This window comes from Schistocerca americana, chromosome 7, assembly GCF_021461395.2.
Source record: "Schistocerca americana isolate TAMUIC-IGC-003095 chromosome 7, iqSchAmer2.1, whole genome shotgun sequence".
NCBI classification, from domain to species: domain Eukaryota; kingdom Metazoa; phylum Arthropoda; class Insecta; order Orthoptera; family Acrididae; genus Schistocerca; species Schistocerca americana.
Genome location: NC_060125.1, coordinates 560,031,212 through 560,038,830, shown reverse-complemented (window position 1 = coordinate 560,038,830; position 7,619 = coordinate 560,031,212). Strand labels below are relative to the sequence as shown.

General features: G+C 46.3%; 1 pseudogene; it reads right to left on the bottom strand.

Moving 5' to 3' along the window:
• Nucleotides 1–6,794: 6,794 nt before the first annotated feature.
• Nucleotides 6,795–6,912, bottom strand: LOC124623413 (annotated as a pseudogene).
• Nucleotides 6,913–7,619: the final 707 nt, after the last annotated feature.

The window sequence follows — 7,619 nt, the reverse complement described above, 5'->3', positions numbered from 1 at the left end:
GAAAAGCGTGTTCTGCCACAGCCGGCTTTGCAGAGAAGCAATTGAAATATATAAAGATAGGGATAATTTTAATCGGAAAGAAGAGACCATGAAACTTAGTGATATTTGGACAGTAGCACTACAGAAATGCTAGACAGTTTTATCCGTGACGAGATTACGATCGATAGTTAAGTTTTATCTTTGACAAAGATTATCTCTGCATATCATGTGTAACTCTGGTCACGCCCACTTTCTACGATATATAAGTCGCTCTCAGACGTCCGACCCGTCAGTCGGCAAGACTCACCGGAGGAGAAACACCCCTCTGAAGATGTCCAGCGCAGCTCTGGACGAAACGTTAGGAGGTGAAGAGTTTCATGGACCACGACCTTACATCCCGGAAGGTTTACCAGAAGATATGTCATCCGGTCGTGAAAGCCTTCATACTATGGTTTAGGGTTATTGCTGTACACCTTGTCCTTCATACAACCGCACAAAAAGGAAGGTCCATGCCAGTGGCCTCTGGGTACCCCAGAGCCAGAATGCGGTCCCCAAAGTGCTCCTCCAGGACATCAAACAGTTCCCTGCTTCGACAGCGTCGAGCTCCGTCTTGCATCTATCACATCATGTCGAAATCAGGGTCACTTTGGATAATGAGGATGAAATCACCTTCCAAAACCTTCACGGTAGCCGCCGTGCTTTCAAGGAATATCGCACTGATTATTCCGTGCCTGGACATTGCAAACCACATAGTTATCCGTTTCGGGTGAAGAGACTTTTCGGTCCCGAAATGCGGATTCTCAGTACCCCAAAGGCGCCAATTTTGCTTATTGACGAACCCTTCCAAGTGAAAGTGGGCTTCGTCACCAAACTAATGCACATCGTGCCCCGCCGCCAACCGTGCAGTTTGAACGTCCTAACGCAAACCGTTCAGAAGTTGGGGCTATTTTATTTCATACAGTTCATTGTGTGTCACCATGTACTTACTCAGTGCCACATCTCAAATGGAAACCATCCACAACATTTCGTGGAGACGACAACAGAGTATCAACTGAATGTAGAGGAAATTAAGTGGAAGATCACAGCGTTGCCACACTTCTTCTGCAATGTTGTCAATTCTCACCTACACCAGTTTCCGTATCTAAACCCATGTACTGAACTATTTGTTTTGCAGTCGCCTGACAACGTGAAGAGTTGAAACACTGGGACCATCTCTTTAACAGCTTGTTCATCCACCCTTGGAACGCAATGCAGCAACAATTCTGCGTCGCACGTATTAGACGAGTATTTTTTAGTTTTCTGGAGGTATATGGCACCAGACGTCTACTAAAATGTCACGCAATTCCCGTAAATTACTAGCCGAAGGGAGTCAGCACCTGATACCGTCCCAGATGGGAACCGTCGCGTTCAGGTCAGACGAATTTGGTGGTCCAGGCATCACTATCTTGTTCACTAAACCCCTGTAGCACGATTCCAGCCTTGTGACACGGAAAGTTATACTTCTGGAAGATTCCATCGCCGCCAGCGGAAATATCAGGCGTGAACGGACACTGTGAACATCATATCAAAAACTCTCAGATGATCAGTGAGAAAATTAAACAGATTATAGTTGGCCCAAACATTTCAGGTTCCGACATGTTATGACGGCCACCTACTTCTTCTACGGCGGTAAATTTTATGAAATGACGCACAGAGTGGCTATGGATCCTCCGTTGTCTCCAGCAATGGCCAACTTCTTTATGGAACATTTTGAAGTACGTGCATTAAATTCAGTTGCCCTTCGTCCATTTTCATTTTATTGTTATAATGACGACATGTTGATGGTCTGGCCAAACAGCGTAGAAGCTCTCGAGTGCTTCCAGGAATACATGAACAGCATGCACCCAAGCATCCAGTTCACCGTAGAGGCAGAAAAACAGGAAAGACTGCCGTTGTTAGACGCTCTGGTACAGCAAAGTCCGATGGACGTCTAGGCCACTCTGTGTACCGCAAGCCGACGCACACTGATATATATCTGTGCCACCAGAGTTTTCACTATCCAGTACAGAAAAGAGCGGCTACAAATACACTGGTACACAGAGAAAATCTGATGAAGACCACTTGGATTTCGAAATCAGTCATCTGAAGTATGTGTTCCGAAAGAACTGTTATGGGTCACGTGACATCAAGTTAGCACTAGCCAAGAAAAGGAAACATGAAAATGTTGAACATTCACGTGACGAGCCACCGACTGTATTCCTTCCCTTCTCCGGCGATACACCCAGAAAAATAGGCAGAGTACTGGGGAGACGTGTTATCAGATCTATTTTCCGACCTCCTAAGTAAATAAAGCAGACGCTACACCCTGATAAGGGCAGTCTCGGCCTCAGGATTCCTGGAGTTTACAATATCCCCTGTGAATGTGGAAGTACATCGGTCAGTCAATCCGCACCGTTTCCGACCGATGTCCAGAACATCAACGCACGTTAAAAATCGTGAGCTAGAGAGATCCCCAGTTGCTGAGCACAGTCTCACAGAGAAAATTAAAATACTGTTTGACGAAACAAAAGTTTTGTCCCAGGTTCACGCAAACTGGGGCTCTATACTTAAAGAGTCTATAGAAATAAGCATGTGTGAGAAACCTTTCAACAGTGACGGTGGATATAATCTGAGCGATGCACAGAGGTGAGCTCTTGATGTTTACGCTACAACGGGAGCGGTGGAGCCGCCAGCGCAGACGTTGACACCATCTGCGAGAGCATGACGCAACTACCGACCAATCAGAAGCCGTCTTTTGGCTGTGATTTTGAGAGTCAGTTGATCCTGACAATGACGATGGTGGAAATCATGGAAGGTCAAGGATTTACCCTGAACTGGCGCGGCAAGAAGTTCTACAATGTATTATATAATATGAGTGGATGTAGATGGGCAGCAATAATGTTCACGTAGTCCACAGCTTGTCAAGGAGTATCCGATCAATATCACAGGCCCTGTGGATCCCTGTAGCATAATACTGCCTTCACCGTCCTGGGTGCATGTGGCATGTTTCGAGGAGCCGTTCGTCTGGATGGTGGCGTATCCAGGAACGACCATCATCTTGGTGCAACAAGAAGTGTGGTTTATCCGACCAGGAGACGCGTTTCCATTCATCCGCTGTCCAATATCGCTGATGACGTGTTCACTACGTGCACAATTGACGACGTCTTTGTGTCACTACGAAAAAACGTAGATGTCGTCTGCTGCGAAGTTCCATGTTCATCTACATCTACACAGATATCCCACAAGCCACCGTGTGGTGTGTGGTGTAGCGTACCTTGTATCACTACAAGTCGTTTATTTCCTTTCCCGTCTATATGCCTCCGTGTGAGTCCTAATTTCTCATATCTTATATTCGTGGTCCTTGCACGCAATGTGTGTTGGTGACAGTAAAATCTGTCGGCAGATAGCTTCAAATGACGGTTCTCTAAATTTTATATATAATGTTTCTCGAAAATAACGTCGCCCTCCCTCCAGGGATTCCCATTTGAGTTCGCGAAGCATCTCCGTTGTTCAAACCTACCGGTAACAAATCTAGCAGCCCGCTTCCGAATTGCTTCGATGTCTTCCTTCAGTCCGACCTGGTACGGATCCGAAAAACTCGAGCAATACTCAGGAATAGATTACACTAGCGTCGTATATACCGTCTTCTTTACATGTGGACCATCCTAAAATACTACCTTAAACCAAAGTTGACCATTTGCCTGCCCCATCACAATACTCACATGCTCTTTCCATTTCATATCGCTTTGCAACGTTACGCCGAAATATTTAAACGAATTGACATTAGTAGTAATGTATCCGAACGTTACAGATTTGGTCTTCCTACTCTCCGCATTAATTTACAGTTTTGCACATTTAGAGCTAGCTGCCATTCATCACACCAACTAGAAATTTTGTCGAAATCGTCTTGTATCTTTCTGCAGTCACTCAACTTCGACCACAGCATAATTAACAAACAACCGCAGATTGCTGCCCACCTTGTCCGCCAAACCATTTATGTATGTGGAGAACAACAGCGGTCCTATCAGATGTTCAACAGTGTGTGCAGAAGGCTGTGCTCTGAAACACTGGTGCCTGCACCGACATTGTTTTCTGTAGCCGTGTCTGCCACTGACGCGACACCTTGGGCTGCACAGGTGTGTGGGTGGGAAGTAAAGTCGCCATTGAAAGAGGGGGGGGGGGGTTAAAAGTCGCAACTCAAAGGGAAATTAATTGAATTTTCATCAAACTTGGTTGTTAATAGAAGCTTGCCACGTTTCGCATCTAAAAGCTGTAAGTTATTACACTACTGCCCATTAAAATTGCGACACCAAGAAGAAATGCAGATGATAAACGGGTATTCATTGGACAAATATATTATACTAGAACTGACATGTGACATGTGATGACATTTTCACGCAATTTGAGTGCATAGATCCTGAAAAATCAGTACCCAGAACAACCACCTCTGGCCGTAACAACGGCCTTCATACGCCTGGGCATTCAGTCAAACAGAGCTTGGATGGCGTGTACAGGTACAGCTGCCCATGCAGCTTCAACACGATACCACAGTTCATCAACAGTAGTGACTGGTGTATTGTGGCGAGCCAGTTGCTCGGTCCTCATTGACCAGACGTTTTCAATTGGTGAGGGATCTGGAGAATGTGCTGGCCAGGGAAGCAGTCGAACATTTTCTGAATCCAGAAAGGCCTGTACAGGACCTGCAACATGTGGTCGTGCATTATCGTGCTGAAATGTAGGGTTTCGCAGGGATCGAATGAAGCGTAAAGCCACGGGTCGTAACACATCTGAAATGTAACGTCCACTGTTCAAAGTGCCGTCAATGCGAACAAGAGGTGGCCGAGACGTGTAACCATTGGAACCACATACCATCACGCCGGGCGATACGCCAGATTGGCGACGACGAATACACGCTTCCAATGTGCGTTCGCCAAACACGGATGCGACCATCATCTTGCTTTCCGAAAAAAATGACGTTTTGCCATTCGTGCACCCAGGTTCGTCGTTTGTGATGCAGCGTCAAGTGTTATCGCAGCCATGGTCTCCGAGCTGATAGTCCATGCTGCAGCAAACGTCGTCGAACTGTTCGTGCAGATGGTTTTTGTCTTGCAAACGTCCCCACCTGTTGACTCAGGGATCGAGACGTGGCTGCACGATCCGTTACAGCCATGCGAATAAGATGCCTGTCATCTCGACTGCTAGTGATACGAGGCCGTTGGGGTCCAACACGGCGTTCCGTATTACCCTGCTGAACCCACCGATTCCATATTCTCCAAACAGTCATTAGTTCTCGACCAACGCGAGCAGTAATGTCGCGATACGATAAACCGCAATCACGATAGGCTACAACCCGACTTTTATCAAATTCGGAAACGTGATGGTACGCATCTCTCCTCCTTACACGAGGCATCATAACAACGTTTCACCACGCAACGCCGGTCAACTGCTGTTTGTGTATGAGAAATCGGTTGGAAACTTTCCTCATGTCAGCACGTTGTAGGTGTCGCCAGTCTTGTGTGAATGCTCTAAAAAGCTAATCATTTGAATATCGGAGCATCTGCTTCCTGTCGGTTAAATTTCGCGTCTGTAGGACGTCATCTTCGTGGTGTAGCAATTTTAATGCCCAGTAGTGTACTTCAAGGATTTTTAAGTCGAAAAGAAAATACTATATACAGGAACTACAAGCATTTTTCTGAAGGCTTTCGTAGTGACCAGTTTTCTGTACCTAAACGGGTAACGTAACCCGTCCCTGCAACAGGATCCGATGTCTGTTGTTGTGATTTGCTGGCTTATTTTCTAGGCGCCTTCACGCCCATGTATCTGAAAGAATATCAAGCGGCTGCAGCAGATTCTTTCCAATCGTACTTTTGTATTAGGCGAAATGTAACAGGACAGACATAGTTTTAAATGATACAACTATATTAACACACCAACAGTCGCAGAGGGGTAGAAAGATGGACGATAGCTTTGTATGGCTCTGAGCACTATGGGACTTAACATCTATGGTCATCAGTCCCCTAGAACTTAGAACTACTTAAACCTAACTAACCTAAGGACATCACACAACACCCAGTCATCACGAGGCAGAGAAAATCCCTGACCCCGCCGGGAATGGAACCCGGGAACCCGGGCGCGGGAAGCGAGAACGCTACCCCACGACCACGAGCTGCGGACAGTTAGTGTTGCCTCGCGTGTTCCTACATTTCTACGGAATCGAAACTGATCTTCCCTGAGGTCGGCTTCTACCAGTTTTACATTCTTCTGTAAAGAATTCATGTTAGTATTTTGCAAATACGCTGATATTTTTTCCGTCGATATATAGATATGTTTTTCGATGTATTGGGATACGCTAGTGATATTTTTAATTATCGGTATATCGGATTCCCGATATTTTTTGTAATAGCGACAGACCTAGCTCATTCGTACGCCATAGCACATCTGGAGAATGTTGCTCCCGCCCGGGAAGCACTCCAATATCACTGCAGCATCAGCAAAGATTAACCAGGAACCCGTTACAGCACTGCAGCTGAACGTGGTACTGTTGGACGGCACAGAAACCATGTGCCATTCGCCGACAGCTAGCAGCCTGCCCTCGACTCAATTTGTATCTAAAAGCACTCCGTCATCAAGCCACAAGTGGCCCATCGGGACCATCCAACCGCCGTATCATCCTCAGCTGAGGATGCGGATAGGAGGGGCGTGTGCTCAGCACACCGCTCTCCCGGTCGTTACGATGGTTTTCTTTGACCGGAGCCGCTCCTCAATTGGCATCACGAGGCTGAGTGCACCCCGAAAAAGGGCAACAGCACATGGCGGCCCAGATGGTCACCCATCCAAATGCCTGCCACGCCCGACAGCGCTTAACTTCGGTGATCTCAAGGGAACCGGTGTTTCCGCTGCGGCAAGGCCGTTGCAATTTGTATCTAAGCGGCTCGTAAACACAATTCTGTCGCTCCAGTCGGAACGTCCACCTCCGATCGCTGCGTATCTGTTACTCCGCACTCCTTAGATAAGGTTTCGAAGAGGTCACCCGATCCCCGTGGTATCTTCGACACGACCGCGGTCGGCTGCAATAGTGTCGACCACCGGCTCAGTATGTCATAGAATCAGAGAGAAAAGAAACGTGTCACACAACCTGACTAAAAGAAGGGATGTACTAAACGTCAAGGAGTAATCACTTAACAAGGGAGGGAGCATGGGAGTACAATTTTTGGAGGGAGACAAAGACGTTGAAACGTCCCCTTAGAAGAATTATTAATGACTGTGCTTAAACTGTCACACAATATTTTTAGCGCAACGCAATCTGACTTTCAATAATCTCTACAAAAGAATGGCCCTGACTAACAATAACCTATACCTTTCATGAATCACTTACCTCACAAAAAATCTTCGTTACTCGAACTACTGCAATACAGCGAGCGCCACTACTGCCAGCTAAATAAAAGATTCAAACTACTGAAGGCACTAACTATTGATAGGCGTAGTTAGCAAATGAGAGATTTTGATAGAGAACAAACAATGTATTTACCTTAATAGTGTTCAAAAGTCGTAATATATATACCATTTCATAACATCCAGTCTTACAAATTTACTGTCTCTGATGGACACACGTCCAGATCATC